Raw genomic sequence first — 16164 nt, forward strand, 5'->3', positions numbered from 1 at the left:
AATTTGTTCACCTATACTACAGTAACCAAATGAAATCACAGTAACTAGAAACTTCTACTCTTTTCCTTTTTACATATGCCTCGATCCTGTTCAGAAGGTTAAAAACAAGAAAAATGCTAAATAGATGTAGAATCAGAGAGAAGTAGGCTCTAGAAGACTTAAGTCTAAAGGGCAGTGGAGCAATGTGTCCTCTTTCATTTCCAATGCTGATCAAAAATAGTGTTAAGACTAGCTGGATTTCACCCTCTAGTGGCCAGAATGTGTCATTACCGCACTAATTTCTGAACTACAATACCTCTATATAACCTAAAAAGGACTCTGAAAATTATGATGTATAAGCTCGTCTTAAAGGAGAACACTGGTTGAGGAATTTATCTAAGACTTACAGCTATTTGAGTGGAAACTGAGACCAGAATCCAAATCACCTATCAACTAAATTAGTAACTATCATTTTATAGCTGTATCACCCAGTTTTCACCCAATATATGCTCAGGATATATGCTGAGCAAAGTTTAATCAGAAGTTAATTATGCTGCAAAAATAATCACATAATCCATATCAAATCCAAATGTATTATCTACACTAATGCTCATCTCTATTAGTGCAAATCACCAGGATTAATTTTCCATCCCATTTCCACAAAAATGTACTGCATACACATTGAACAAGAACTCTAGAACGACTCTTAGCACCAGAAAAAAGCATTTATACCAGAAATTTCAAATAAAGGACCCTAACTCAGAATAGAGCAAACAAAACACCTTGTGTTAGATAAGTGACAGACTGGTAATTCTTTGGATTCTCATTTCTATATAATCCATAAATTCATTGAAATGCTGATAACCAAAAACAATCTAAAATAACCAGCTTTTTATACTCATTTGCAGTTATCTTAAAACAACACCAAAATCCTCCATTTCTTTTCTTTTCTTTTTTTTTTTTTTTTTTTTTTTTTGTCTTTTTTTTCATTTTTATCAGGACCAGGGATCGAACTCACGACTGCCTGCTTTCAAGGCAGGCGCTTATGCCGCTGAGCTAAATCCCCAGCCCAATCCTCCCCTTTTCATTAGAAAGTTATTTTATATAGTTTTTATTTTGGTTAAGAAAGAACTGTTAACCCATGTTTAACAAAATACTGACTTATTTTTCAGAATCTGCTGCTATGAAACATGTTTAATTATGTTGTTTCATTAAGATTTAGGCCCTACAAACAAAAGCAACATCTTGGCAGACTATTGCCAATAATAGTAGCAATATTTAATGAGTGCTTATGTCATAAGGCCTGTGATATACTTACATACATATATACATATATCATCTTTCCCTGAAAAATAAGGCCTAGCTAGAAACAAAGAGCTTTGAAAACTAGAATTCAAAAATATAGCCCCAATCAGCCTGTCCTAGCTTTACCTGCCATCACTATTCTCTTACTTGGTACTACTCTGTAAGGCTGACATATGTGTATTTATATTCAACTTCTCTTATAATACTGAAGTAGTTATTATTCCAGTTTTACACATAAGAAATCTGGAGTTTAAATAAGACCCCTAGCTTCTTAGCATTTGTTAGGATTTCAAAGATGTTACACTTTATTATGCTAGACTAACTGATAATGGGATCGTCTTAAAATATTGTATTAATTTCACAAATACAATTTGTTTAGAATCCGTGTAAATGCAAAGCAAACAAAGAGTTCAAATAATGCTTTCAGTAAGATAAAAAACGCTCCAAAGAACTTTAATGCATCCATGGCCTATCTATTTCCAATAACCTTCAAGACACAAAAGTGCTGACAATAATAATTCACTATTGTTTTTAAAACTTTCGCATTCACCTTGCTATACCCTCAAAGCCATATGGTGAAGAATACCTCACCAGGTGTCAGGAGAAGAACTCCCTCTTCTCTTATTCCCCATAAGAGTAATATTTAACCTCTTTCCTCAAACTACCCAAGCATTTGAAAACCTCTAGAAGCACATGTGAACATGGGAATAACAACCACTGAAACTGTTATCAATGTTCTTAGGCTGGAGGAAGTTTCAAACAACAATAGAGAATACACTTTCAAATCTGAGTCTTAAAAGAAACATGTATATCAAACACCAACTGCAAACAGTATTTCTCAGTCTTATACAGAACATATTTAATAGTCACAATATTTTAATAGTATTTTTGTTACATATTTATAGTCTTTGCCTCTTTGCATGCAGTTGAACAAAAATATAGCCTGCACAGCGGAAACAAGCATTTCATGAAAATCTGAGTACCAAGACAATAAAATATTTCATAAAAATCTGAGTATCAGGACAATAAAGGATATAGGATACATAAATCCATAGGATCCTGAAGTCCCAAGATACAAAAACAATGGCATGAAAAGGTTTTTGTCACGACGTAACGCAATTAATGTTCTGAACTTATTTTACGCTCCACTAGCTATTGATGCCACGCATCATCACCAGCAGATTTCACATTTTATAGGTTAGGAAATAGGTCACTGCTTAAGTCTCTTTCACACTTCAGTGACATGGTAACCCCATGGCTCACCAACTTAAGTGAACCAAGTTTATAATGTTAGCAGCTATTACTGACCACCTCTAAAAGAATTCAGAGCAAAGTTTTACTGAACAACAGCAATTTAACATCTAATAAAAAGGTGGGAGGAATAGTTTGCTTTCTACCCTGTATATATAATCTGGCAACAGGGAGCAAAACAAAAGGTAGGGGAGCAAAACCTCCTAAAACTTCTTTCCCTTACAACATATATGAGGGTCGGTTTGTGTTTCTAAAGATATTTGAAATTGCTTTCTCTCCCAGGTTTGTCCTTAGTTAAACTGATGTACTGTAACTGACAATAAATGAGCTTAAACGAGTAAGACTTGGGGCTATTCATTAATCTTGACATGTATTACAATTTCACCTTTTTTCCTCTTTAGGATGCATAAACTAAAGCTAATAAGCTTTAGTTTGAGTAAATTTTAAAAGGTGAGGCTATTATAGTTAGTTTATGCTTAGTATCTATATATAAGACTTCGTTTGATCCCAACTACAATACATGAAATGCTGTCTAATATTATCCCAATTTTACAGATGAAGAAACTGAAACCTAGGGCCTCCAAATGTTGGTTCAGATTTCAAAGTCCAAATTTAACTACTTTAGTGGTCTAGAATATAGACCTTTTAAAAACCTTGATGAAGTAAAACAAAGCATAACAGAATAATAAACACCAACGTTCAAGAGCAACAAGAATGAATATTTAAAACAAGGTGGAATCTGTGAGATATAGTAGTTAGGGCTCTGTATCTATCTCCTCTCTCCCTGTAGCTCTGCCAACAAGTATAAAAGCAAAAGGTGCCTAAGAAGTAAAAAAAGTAACTTTTACTTTAAAGCAAACAATATAAATTATTAAGAGCTTTCATGCAGTCTCAAAGCTTACCAGTTAAAGTTTCAAGAACAACAATCACCTTAAAATATAGTAACATCTTCAGAGCAACATTCCTTTATGCATCAGACAGCAGATACAGAGTACAACACAAGGCTTTTAAAGAATAATCTACTGAACAAATAATTTTCGGATATTTCAATTATATTCTAATCTATTTATCTTATGATTCAAAAAGAAACATAAATGTTAAAGACAGATAAAAGCTAATTAACAGGTAATATTGTTTCTATCAAACAATATTAAGAATACACACTGTACTGAAATCTATGCTGAAGCAGTGGAAATTAAGTTAAACTACAAGTAATAATATGGTTTCTGATGAATAAAAATGCAGCTTTATCCCTCAAGGTGTCTTGGCCTAATTGTAAAGATACGAAGCTGCTTTAAAGTTGCCATCTAAGAGAAAAACAGTAAATGATAGAAATCCAGAGGAGGAACACATCATTAAAGGCCTAGAGTATTGAGAAAAAATGTTAGCAAGTGAGTGATACTGTAGGTAGGCCTTTAGAAGTTATTACTCAAGAGAATGAGAAGAAACAATCAAATTAGAAAAAATACTGAACAATACCAAGAGACAAAAAAGTTTTTCTGAAGATATCGAATTTATAATAGATTATTCTAGAATCTATTCTGAAGATACAGAATAATTTATTCTAAAGCTATTGAATGTGCAGTTCAAGCTGTAACACCACATCCTGGGTGGTTTATAAACAGAAATTTCTCATAGTTCTGGCAGGTGGTAGTCTAAGATTAGTGTGCCACCACAGCCAAGTTCAGGTGAAGGTGTTTTTCTAGGGTACGGATGTCTGATCCTTCCTTGTATCCTCATAAGGCAGAGACACAGTATTTGACATCTTCTTATAAGGCCACTAATCTCATTCAGGAGGGCCTTATTCTTATGACGAAATACTTGCCCAAGATCTTGCCTACTAGCAGCACACTGATGATTACTTTTCAATATATGAACACAGGAGAGACACAACCAATCTGTAACATTAATTTAGGTAAAGCTAAAGCTTCATTTTATGAAAGCTGTGGAAGATTCTGTCAAAAGGATTATATTCGGTCAAGGAAAACCTTCAACATAGGATGAGGCATTCAATACCCCAGGCAGTGAAGAATCAAGTCTAGAACCTAGCAATAATTCTAAAGAAGCAGCATTACTGTGGTATCTTTAGAACACTACATCTTCCCTTGATTACTACAGGTACCCTCCCATTCATCCCTGGAATTTTTTTTTAAAAAGTATCATTGGTGTAGAAAAAATAAGGTAGCAAACTACCTTATGAATGATACCTCTCCTATGCTTCCTTAATCCAATAACATCAATGATCAAACAAGTGGTAATACTCTAAAACCAGAAATAGAATCAACAAGGGGAATGGGCTTTAAAACAGTGCACCAGGTCTGATCCTTTATTTATTACACTCAGGAATACAATCAAATACACACTGAATATTCCTCATCTGCAATGCTTGCAATCAGAACTGTTTTAAATTTTACAGTGTACTTTTATAATATGGGGTGAGCATCCCTAATCCAAAAATCCAAAACCTGTAATGCTCTCAAATTAAAACTTTTCTGAGTGTTCAACTTATACTTGGTATATAATTAGGACTCTAACTTGCCCCACACTAAATTCTCCTCTGTAATCCAAATATCCAGACACCCTGAAATTCACTCCTTAATGTCTGACAAACATTGGCATAGTTGGCCATATATTTTTGAAAAAATACCAGCTAGTGGCATGTGTATGTGTGTGTTTATGAATCAAATCAAGTGTATCAGAAAGTTATACTTGTCTGAGATAAAGGTTGAGTCATTTTGGATCTAAATATGCTAGCTACTCTCACTACAATTAACAGTAATTCCCAGAAGAGATTAGGCCCCACTTTCTATTACCCTAATCTTCACAGTTTCATTTCCTGGTATAAAATATTTCTAATCTCTTCAAAATTTTTCATTCTACCTCACAGTTTTGATGACAAAATAAAAAAATACTTGAAAAAATAAGTTTTTCCACCTCAACAAAGACACACACACACACACACAGTAGTTTCATTTCACTGACATTAGTAGAGCCTAACTAGAACAGCTTCCATTCAAACTCCCCACGAAACCTAAGAGTTGCTCTCTGTTCTCTCATTCCTTTCCCTATCTCACTAACTTACACACAATCACTTTACTGTCCCTCTTCCCCAACTCATGTTCAACAATTCACATTGTCAGATTGTCAGTGCTGTGTTTCAAGACTGAAAAAGTACTCTTGAGGAACAGTACAGCATTATCCCAGACACAATGTCACTCTTTATAGCCAGTTGCAAATTAGCTTCTTCTTTAAAAAGTAATGCTCCTAATAAGTGAGATATAAGGAGATTTTAAATAACCAAGATTAAATCTCACAATTTGCTCTGAGATCTAGCATACCATGAACTCCCGCCTATCTATTTATGAGCCGAGTACACCTAGAAATATACAATGACAGCTTTCTGATACTAACAAAAACAAAAGAAAACAAAAACCAAAGGAGAATCTTAACCCCTCCTTTGTCTACTTCATCCTTACTGTTTGACCCAAGTCTCTAAATCATTTATTTTACTATGTGTAGCTGTGCAAAGCCATTTTTTTAAAAAAATCTGCAAATCATCAGTCTCATCCTGTAACAGTTAGTAGCACAAGAGTACAATTACCTTCTGACAGCTTCTGTGATCAACCCTCTGATTATCACTAAAGCCTTCACCCTGCAAATCAGCTTTCCCAGTTGCCAAAAACAATACTAAGAGTCAGAAGCTATAATATACCTAAAAGATCATCAGAGGATATGGTATGAAAACCTCTTACGAAGTGTCAGGTCATATCAACAACCTACTGAGTCTTCTTTGAAGGACTCTGAGAAGAAATGATAATTGAACATAAATATATGTATTAAATACTTAAATACATATTGAAATATATATTGAATATTAAAAATTGAAGTCATTTGCCCAATTATTTTTCATTTCCAACATCTTTATTAACATTATTCACTCTAAGGATGTAAATGACCATCACTTCTTCCTAAATAAAATCACTAAAGTCCTACAATAACATTGCGTCTTTGTTACTCTCTATACGAACTATAGGTAAGCTAGAACTTAGTAATACTTGATACTAATTCTCAGTTATTCCAGTGGAAAATGACTAAAACCAAGCAAAGTAACTAAACCAAGCCTCGCTTGTAATTCAACTCTGAAAACTAATTCCAAAAGTTAACAAACACAAAGCCAAGACAGACAATAGAAGCAAGAAAATGTTTGAAAGACCCTGCCTTTCAGGAAATTGACACTTTCACAAGTATCTTAGTTGAAAGTTACAAAATAAGAAGACAATCAAGTAAATATTTAAAGAAAATAAATACTCTACAAAATATGTCTAAGTATAGTCCACTTACCACATTTATTTTTTGAATAATAAAACTCTTATTAAGACTCTTCTCTCCAACATTTAGAAAGATTGTGTCTGAAGGTAATTGTACAAAATGTTTCCTTCTGAGCAGCAGCTTTATCTGGAAATAATAATAAAAGTAATTTTTATAAAAATACACAGTATTTCCTTGCCATCTATCAAGCACTTAATTATGTCATTTTGTAAATACTCAAAGTTTAATACAGTGACTTACCACAGGATATGCAATGAAAACACATACACATTAAGTACTTCTTAGAAGCTTTAAACAAAACAGAATAAAGAAATATTCTCAGGTCTCTAAGGACTAGTCTAATAGTAAAAGATGTCCTCTAACTGCTACCCCTTCCATCCCCCCAAAAAGAGAGAAGAAACAAACCAATAGAAATGAGACAATGATATGAAACACAAAAAGCCGTTCAATTCCTAATCATTACTATAGTTCCCACACACAGTAAAGCTTATTGGCACAAAGTGAATACTTCATATGCTGGCTGCCTGGTTAGCTGACAAAAAAGTCAGTCTCTTCGGTGTAGCAAAGAAAACGTAAGTCACATAAATTAGCAAAGAAATGCAAAATAAAAATGTTATTTGTATGCCTATCAAACTGGCAAAGATTAAAAAAAAATAATAGTAATGAGGCCTTGCTTTGGTGAGCATCAATACAATAAAGCTCAAGCACACTGCTGGACATATGCATTTTATTAGCATTCTAACAATGTGTTTCAGAAACCTTTATGAATCAAAGGGCCTCTGATCTGACAATTCTTTGAGGAATTTAATCTAAGAAAGTAATTGGACTTCTACAATAATATTTATTCTAAATTGTTTATAACAGTAAATGAACAAATTCAATGTCCACTGATAGAACCAGGTCAAATAAATTATCATGCATTCATACTACTAAAGACACTAAAAAGAGCAATATAGTTCTATAAATGCTACACATTGAGTTTTTTTAAAATAAATAAAGAGTATACAAAAATCAAATGAAGAAAACTTCACAATTATTCTGAAAGATACAAAAGTCAGGACAAAAAGAGAAATACTCTTTGTTCTTGAACCAAAAACAATTCAACATCACCAAGTCAGCTAGCTCAATATATTATCAAGCTTCTAAAAAGAAATAGTGGGACGATGAAGCATAAGAAGTTCAAAAATAAATCATGAAATTTAATATATGATAAGGATATCTCAAAATACCTGAGACAGAATTGGTCTTGGTTAAAGAAACTATGCTGGGACAAATTTGCAAAGAGTATCCACATTCTTAACAATCATCATCACCACAAAACAAAACAGACCACTTCCAAATGGATTAGGGATCCAAATTAGTAACTAAAACCAAACAAGTATTCATTAAGAAAAAACATAGGTGAGTTCTTTTCTTCCATGGGTATAGGAAAACTAATTTTAATCCAAAATTCAAATGAAACAAAAGCCTGAAAATTGGACAATATAGCAACCTAAACACCTATACCCAAACACTATAAACAAGGTCAAAAGATAACAAACTAGAAGAAATATCTATAAAATGTATCACTTGTAAATTGATAATACTACAATTAATAACTCAACACTCAAAAATTAAGGGACAAAGAATAAAAAACTGGATAAGTGAAAATACAAGGTATTTTACATAAAAATGACCCTTAGACACACAAAAAGATGACTGACTTCTATAATAGTAAGAAATGCTGTATGTAGTGAGATGCCATTTCGAACTTATCAGAATAGTAATAATTAAAAGTATACCAATACACTCAAGTAGATGTTATGGGCAAATCAATACATTGATGGAAATTCAGATTTGCACAATCTCCACAGAAACAGACTTAGTAGTATTTTTTTAAGCTACATATGCTTTTAACTTTTGGTCTTTTTTTTTTTTTTTTTTTTTTTTCGTTTTTATCGGTGCCGGGGATCAAACTCACCACTGCCTGCTTGCAAGGCAGGCACTTATGCCGCTGAGCTAAACCCCCAGTCCCTGCTTTTAACTTTTTATCCAACCACCCATGTTACTAATTTACCCAAAAGTATTTCTGATATTGTTACAGTTTATATTTGGAAGCCCCCCCCCCAAGCCTCATGCAGTCATGGAAGCTCTGAATCTAGCATTTGTGATTGGTTCACTGTCTAGCCCTGGGATTAGCAGTGTGAGTGCTACACCCGCCCAGTGGTGGAGCCAACATACAACTGTAAGGAAGGGAAGGAGGTGCGTTTTCCCTCTTTTGTCCTTTGTCTTTTCACTCTTGTGGCTTGCCACCACCATGAACAGCTGCCCCTTAGCCATGCCACCATGCCTTGGAGCAAGCTGAATATTGACTGAAATCTCCAAAAACTGTAAGCTAAATAAACCTTTCCTTGCTTCACTTTGGGCATCATGTATTTTGTCTCAACAACAAGAGAAAAGTAACCAAGACAGATATACAAAAATATCTACAGAGAAGACTACAGCACTATTTGTAAATGCAAAATACTGAAAACAGCCCAGGAGTAATGAAATAGTATATGTCTACATAAAGAAAAATAAGATGTCAATATTCTGAATAAACATATTTTTGTGTAATGCTAACTTCTAGAACCATGTTAATGTTTCACATGTATGAGAATAAATAAGACAGACTGGGATGAGAAGAACAACAAAAAATACAAACAAATGAACTGAACTACATTTCAAATGAATAACACAGTTACGGGTAGGAGAGAAGGGATGCTAGACAAATAAAACTAATCCACATAACTTTTGAACAGTTTTAAAATCAGGACTGTCCAATAAAAATAAAATAGTGTCACAGGTATAATATTTCCCAGTAGTGAAATTAAAATAAAGTAAAAATAAGTTGGGCATGGTGGCACTCTAGGAAGCTGAGGCAAGATGATCACAAATTTTGAGTCCAGTCTGGATAACTTAGCAACACCCTGCCTCAAAATAAAAAAGGGCGGGGGATACAGCTGAGTGTGAAGGCCCTGGGTTCAATACTTTGTGTCACAATAAGTAAAGCGAAGATAGGTGAAATTAATCATATTAATATATGTTATGTAATACACCTAAAATATTTCAACAGTCAACAAAATATAAAAACATTAATATTCCTAATTCTGTATTGTTTTAAAATCCAATGACTATTCTGCACTTAGAACCCATCTCAATTCACATGATCAGTATCTACGAAACTTGGATAACCGATGATCAGACAATATACCCCTAAGCTAAAGGAAAAAACTATAAACAAACACTGAATCTTATTTATTAGGAATCTTTCAAGCAGTAGTATGAATAAGCAATTCTTAAACTATTTTCTAATATTCTGGGATTGAACCAATAAGCAAAACTATGAACAACAGGACCACGTGTCTCACTGTTGGATAGAATATAAATATGAGACAAGAGAAGACAAACATTTGAGGTATCAACCGGACGTGGTGGCACACAACTATAATCCCAGCACTCAAGAGGCAGAGGCAGTAGAACTGCCCTAAATTCAAGGCCAACCTGGGTTAAATATTGAGTTCAAGGCCAGCCTGAACTACAAAGCAAGACCCTGTTTCACAAAAAAAAAAAAAAAATCAGAAGTAAAATTCACTTTTGTAGACAGGAAAAGACCTACTGGTACATATACATACACATACATCTTTTTCCTAGATGTCTCAAGAGGGCCCAGCAATGATAGCCAACAGCAACTAATAAAGCCATTTTCTAATACAAAGGAAATTACTTATTCCAGGGCTGGGCCAGAAAGAGTGGAAAGTGAGCCTAGAATATGTTCTTGTGGCAAAAAGTAAGAAAGTGCTTAAAGAACAACAGGAAAATGGCAGGAGGATACAAGAATCAGTCTGAAGCGACCTTCAAAGGCTAAAGCAAGGACAGAGTAAACATTAAGTACAAAGGGAATAACAGAATTCGAAAATCATCACTTAGAAACTGTTCAAGATTATTCAGGCAGAAATTACCAATGGAAGAGCTATCACCAATGAATATTAAAATCTGTGTATAGAAGTTCAAGGGATAACAAGATATTTACAAAACTCCAAACATTTTTTTCCAACAGGATACTTTAAAATTACACAGGGAATATGAATGTAAATTACAGAGACTATACTGCCACTGAATTACACATTTTACATGTTTAAAACACCTGAGAAGCATATCAGTTCTGTGGTACACCTGCCAAAAATGGATAACCCGAATTCAATTACGAGAGAACATTAGATAAACCCAAATTACAGGCATTTTACAAAATAAATTGCTTACACTCTTCAAAATGTCAAAAAGACTGAGAAACAGCTCTAGATTAAAGGAAAATAAAAAATGACAACTGAATATACTATATCACCTGAAATTTTCTTTCACCACAAGATATACTATGGGTAACCAAACTATGAACAACTCTGTGTATTACAACATTAGGTCAATGTTAATTTCCTAATTTTGACAACCTGATTTTGTAGTTTTCCTATTACTTAATGATAACATGGCCATAGTAACACTGAAGTGCAACATGTTACTAGGTTTTTTTTTTTTTTTTTTTTTTTTTTTATTTTAAAGAGAACAAAAGAAAACAGAATGAAACAAAGCAAATCAGAACAGGAAAATGCAAGCAACACAGCACTTCACAACAAAACAACTGGACATCAACAGTAGCTAACATAATGTCTCTTTGCGTTGAAATAGTTGAGCACATCTTCACACACAATAATATCAAACATAACAATATAGTAAAAAAATTCAAAGAATGAAAGCATTACAGGACTTCAAAACCAAATAACAGGAAATGAACAATGGCTGCTATAATACCTCATTTTCCTCAAAAAATTTGTCTGTAACATCACACATAATAAAATCAAATAAAACACAACAGGATAGAACCAATCAAAACAGATTGGTAGGACTTCAAAACAAGATGATAGTAAATCAGCAATAGCTACCTTGTTTCTTCAAATTAGCGTTAATACCATCTCACACAATAAAATCAAACAAAACAAAATTAAAATCAGATCAATGAATGAAAGCATTATAAGACTTCAACACAATATAATAGGAAACCATGATTGCCATATTTCCCATTATATTCAAAAAATAGCTGTCCTTACCATCTGAAAGCATAAACTCTAACAAAAGACAGAATAAAGCCAAACCTAATAAAATTGTGTAAAACTATGCAAGAGTTCAAGATAAGACAATAAGAAATTGACAGTAGTTTCCAACTTTCCCTCCCTTTGCTCTTTTTTTTTCAAATTTTACTTAAAGACTAAACAAAACAGAAAATGAGTAGAAATAATACATACTTTCAAAGAAAGAATAAACAGTAAGAAATCACTAGTTGATATTTACATATTGTCCTCTTACAAATAGTCAAGATACAAAAGTGGAGCATACAAAGTGGGGTCCCAAACAGCAAGACTGCAATTAGTTCTATTCAACAAAAAATCAACTCTGAGAAAGAATAGTATTGCTGGGTTTCACATTATGATACTCCTGGATCAACAATGGGTAATGTAGTATCTTTTTCTTCAAAGTATTTGTTCATTTCATCATGTGTCATAAGATCAGTTCTCACAAACTGTTTATTGGTTTGACACATGCATGAGTCTCAACATGTATTTCTATCCTTTCTATATTGGAGGAGCAAAACAAAGCAAAACAAAACGAAACATATTCCTATAAACACATGAAATGAAAAAGACATACAAGATCATTGTACAAGGGGTTCTACCATGGTTTTTGTGTTGTCTCTTATTATCTTCAATTGGCTATACCATCAGACATAGTATAATTGAATATATCAATACATAACAGTATTAATAAAAACACAGTTTTGTATGTAGTATAAAACTTCAAAAACAGGCAGTAATCAAGCCAGAATGGGTATCATTGTGAGTCTTGTCATCTTCAGTGTAATTGCCTAAACAGTCAAGACTTGATACTATCAATCATGTAACTTTTGAATAAAATCTGTCAATACCAACAGCAATCAAACAAACCAGATTTAACTAAGATCAGTCATGATAAAACAGTATAAATCATACAGGGCTCCAAATTAAGTTAATAGGAAATTAAAGATGATTACTGTTCTATATCCTGGTGTAATGGGGATAGCTGTCTATGCCTTCAAATCTAATGCAAGTAGAGAAACTGCAATGGAATAAAACCCATCTAAGCAGAGTGGTGTGAGTAATATGGGTTTTAATTCTTGGTACACTATTAACAATATCTTCTGGCGGCTTTTTAAAGACTCTCCCTTCTCTTTCACTTCTCCAGGGTACACTGTACATTTTTGGGCCTCACTTAAACCCTCAGTTTTAAATTGGGGGGAGGGAACCCTGCTATTTACCTAGGTGGTTCCAAACCTTCTTCCTCCCGGACTTGATCTCTAATTATATTCCTTTACCTATTAAAGCCTGTCTTTCCAACCTATCCACAAATACTGGTCTAGTTGTCCCTATTACTCTCTGGCTCCCTGTCCCATAGAGTATTGTTTTCCCATATTTGATTTTCAGTCCATATACCCTTTTTCAGGTTAATTATATTTCCTATAAAAAGCATCTCAGTAGACCCTACCTCCTGATGTACTCTACCTGTGTTCTTAATTTAGTGTACGAAGGCCATCTATATTAGTTTATAACCAACCTTCTCTACTTCATTTCTGTTATGCTCTTTGTTTGCCATTAGTTGTCTGCTTGTCTTCTTCATTCTACTTTCTGTTCCATTCATTGAGGCCTCTCTGCCACTGTTCCTGGATCCTGGTACTTTTCTCTCTAGAATGCCCTGCAGTATTCTCTGTAGAGTTGGATTGGTGGTCATGAATTTCCCCAGTTCCTCTTTTGTCTTGGAAGCATCTTGTTTCTCCATTAATTTCCAGAGACAGTTTAGCAGGGTATATCAATCTGGGCTGGAGGTTATTTTCTTTCAGGGCTTCGAATATTTCACTCCAAGCTCTTCTTGACTTGACGGTTTGTGTAGAGAAGTCTGTAGTAATTCTGATGGGCCTTCCTTTATAGGTTATCTGTTTCTTGTCTCTGACAGCTTTTAATATTCTGTTCTTATATTGAATTTCTGGGATCTTAATTATTATATGCCTAGGTGTAGTTCTGTTTTGGTTGTAGGTGGCTTGAGTTCTGTATGCCTCATATATCTGAATGTCATTTCCTTTTCCTATGATTGGGAAGTTTTCCTTAATTATTTCTGTGACTAGCCTTTGTAGTTCTTTTATTTGTAGCCCTGCTTCTTCATTCACATTCTTTATTCTCAAGTTGTAGATCCTCTTGTCATCTTCTATGTTACTGCTTGTTTCCTTGTTATTTTTAAAAAGTTTTTCCTTTCATAATCCCACATTACAAACCTGTCCTCCAGTTTGGATAATCTATCCTTAGTTTCTTTCAAGCAGTTTTACCAGCTTTCAACGGAGTTTTTCATTTCCTGATAATCTCTTTGAATCTGCTTCATGTATCTATACTTTCTTTATATTCTTCATCAAATGATTCTCTCCTTTGAGTTCCTCCATTCTTTCATCTGTATCTTCAGAGATGTTTAGCATTTCTTTTATTAATCTATTTGTATCTTGCTTTACTTGGTTAAATATTTCACTTTTGAACTCATCTATGAGGTCCCGAATATATTTATGTCCACTGATGCCATGTCTGATATTGCATGTTTGCTGTCTTCAATCTCTTCTGTATTTACTTTTCTTGGATCTATGTTCTCAGGGTTGGAGGCTGGGGGCTTTTTCTTATTGTTTCCTCTTCTCATATTTTTTGTTTCTTCCATACAGGCATATAAAGAAGGCCCCAGTCCCTTTTTTCTTTGTTGATCCTGGTTCTTCTGAACCGTGCTGGCTAGATGACCCTGCCTACTCCAGTGTACTATTAAGTGCAAATAGGGATGGCTATGCTGGCCCCTCCTCTCCAGGTCAGCCAGCCCACCAAGGCCTTCACTGAGCCTTAGTGTGCACAGCACATAGGGAATTGGTCTGGGACACCCTACTGGTTCCCAGCCGGGGGGGGGGGGGTGACCCAGGCCAAGCACATCTGACCAATCCCATCTGGGAAGGGAACAACTGACTAAAGTCTCTGCAGTACCTTGTTTCTGCCAGTCCGGCCTGGTTCCAAGATGTCGTTCCCTTTCCTGTGGAAAGGTTTTATTCCCAACACTCACCACACATCAATGCAGCTCCCCTACTGGCTCTGCTTTTGTTGGTCTCACGGATCCGCAACCTCAGTTCACCTGCACCCCAGCACAACCACACAACCACAGCTCAGGCGAGTCGAAGCAGCGGGAACCCGGGCAGTTCGCTGAGTCACAGCGGCGCAAGTTCGGACACACCAGCCAGGGCAGTTCTCTGGTTCGCTGCTCCCTTCTGCCCTTACATCTCCTCACCAAGGCCTTCCTTCAGGCTCACCCGCCACCAGCTTCACTGTGCCCGTGCATCTCTGGGTTCCAACAGTGCTTCTGGCACAGTGGGACGGGCCCTGGTGAGAGCACCACCAGCTACCACCTTCTTCTGTTCAAGTTTTCTTTTTTAAAATTCTTTCTGTGGGCTTCAATTCTCACTTTAGTTTCTTCCTTGCTCAAGGGGATCTACGTCTTTCCTGCTTTTCCTTCTCCAGAATGCTATATTCCAGCATCTGGGCTGTTTCTCTCAGAGAGGCTTTTTAATTTGCTTCTTACTATTCTGCCATTTTCCATCACTCTCCCATGTTACTAGGTGTTTGTAGTGATGACAGTGCAAACAAACCTACTGAGCTGCCAGCTGTACAACAGTATAGCTCATACAATTATTTCATGACTGTAAATAACTGCTACTGATTTCTGTATTTACTACATATATTTTATCATTAGAGTGTACTATTCCTGTTTAAAAAAAAAACACAACTGTACAATAGTATGTCACATTAGATTGGCAGCAGCCTCTTACATGGTAATTGTGACATCTCATGGCCCACATCCACTGACTGACCTATTCCACGTAGGCTCATGAAAGTGCTTTATGTCTGCACAACAATGAAATGACTTAAGGTACATTTCTTAGGATACAGCCCTATCATTAAACACATGATTGTGCATATCTATATATTGAAAGAAAAAGGAAATACAATAAAATGTTAATATTTGGGATATCTAAGTGAATTTTTCTCCTATTCTTAAAACTCTTTAGTCTGAAATAATGTCCATACAAACAGAAAACAAGAAAAGATATCAGCACAGGACTTAACAAATAATCTCAACCAAATAAATGGTAATCAATAGACATTCTTAATGAAAATATAATCTCTA

At 34.8% G+C, this 16164-nt stretch overlaps 1 protein-coding gene across 7 annotated transcripts in view; it reads right to left on the reverse strand.

Annotated features, from left to right (window-relative positions):
• R3hcc1l (R3H domain and coiled-coil containing 1 like) overlaps positions 1-16164 on the reverse strand; it is an 86928-nt gene that overhangs the window by 63682 nt on the left and 7082 nt on the right. For 6 of the 7 annotated variants that reach the window (XR_010046305.1, XR_010046304.1, XM_013143432.3 and 3 more), the window contains exon 2: positions 6877-6990. The exons of the other annotated variant lie outside the window; for it this stretch is intronic. The gene's annotated coding sequence lies outside the window, so the exon portion shown is untranslated. The remainder of the gene's footprint in view (positions 1-6876; positions 6991-16164) is intronic. 7 annotated transcript variants of the gene reach the window in all.

The sequence above is a fragment of the Cavia porcellus genome, unplaced genomic scaffold (genome assembly GCF_034190915.1).
Source record: "Cavia porcellus strain 051 isolate PalLab524CR breed Dunkin Hartley unplaced genomic scaffold, mCavPor4.1 scaffold_2, whole genome shotgun sequence".
NCBI lineage: Eukaryota > Metazoa > Chordata > Mammalia > Rodentia > Caviidae > Cavia > Cavia porcellus.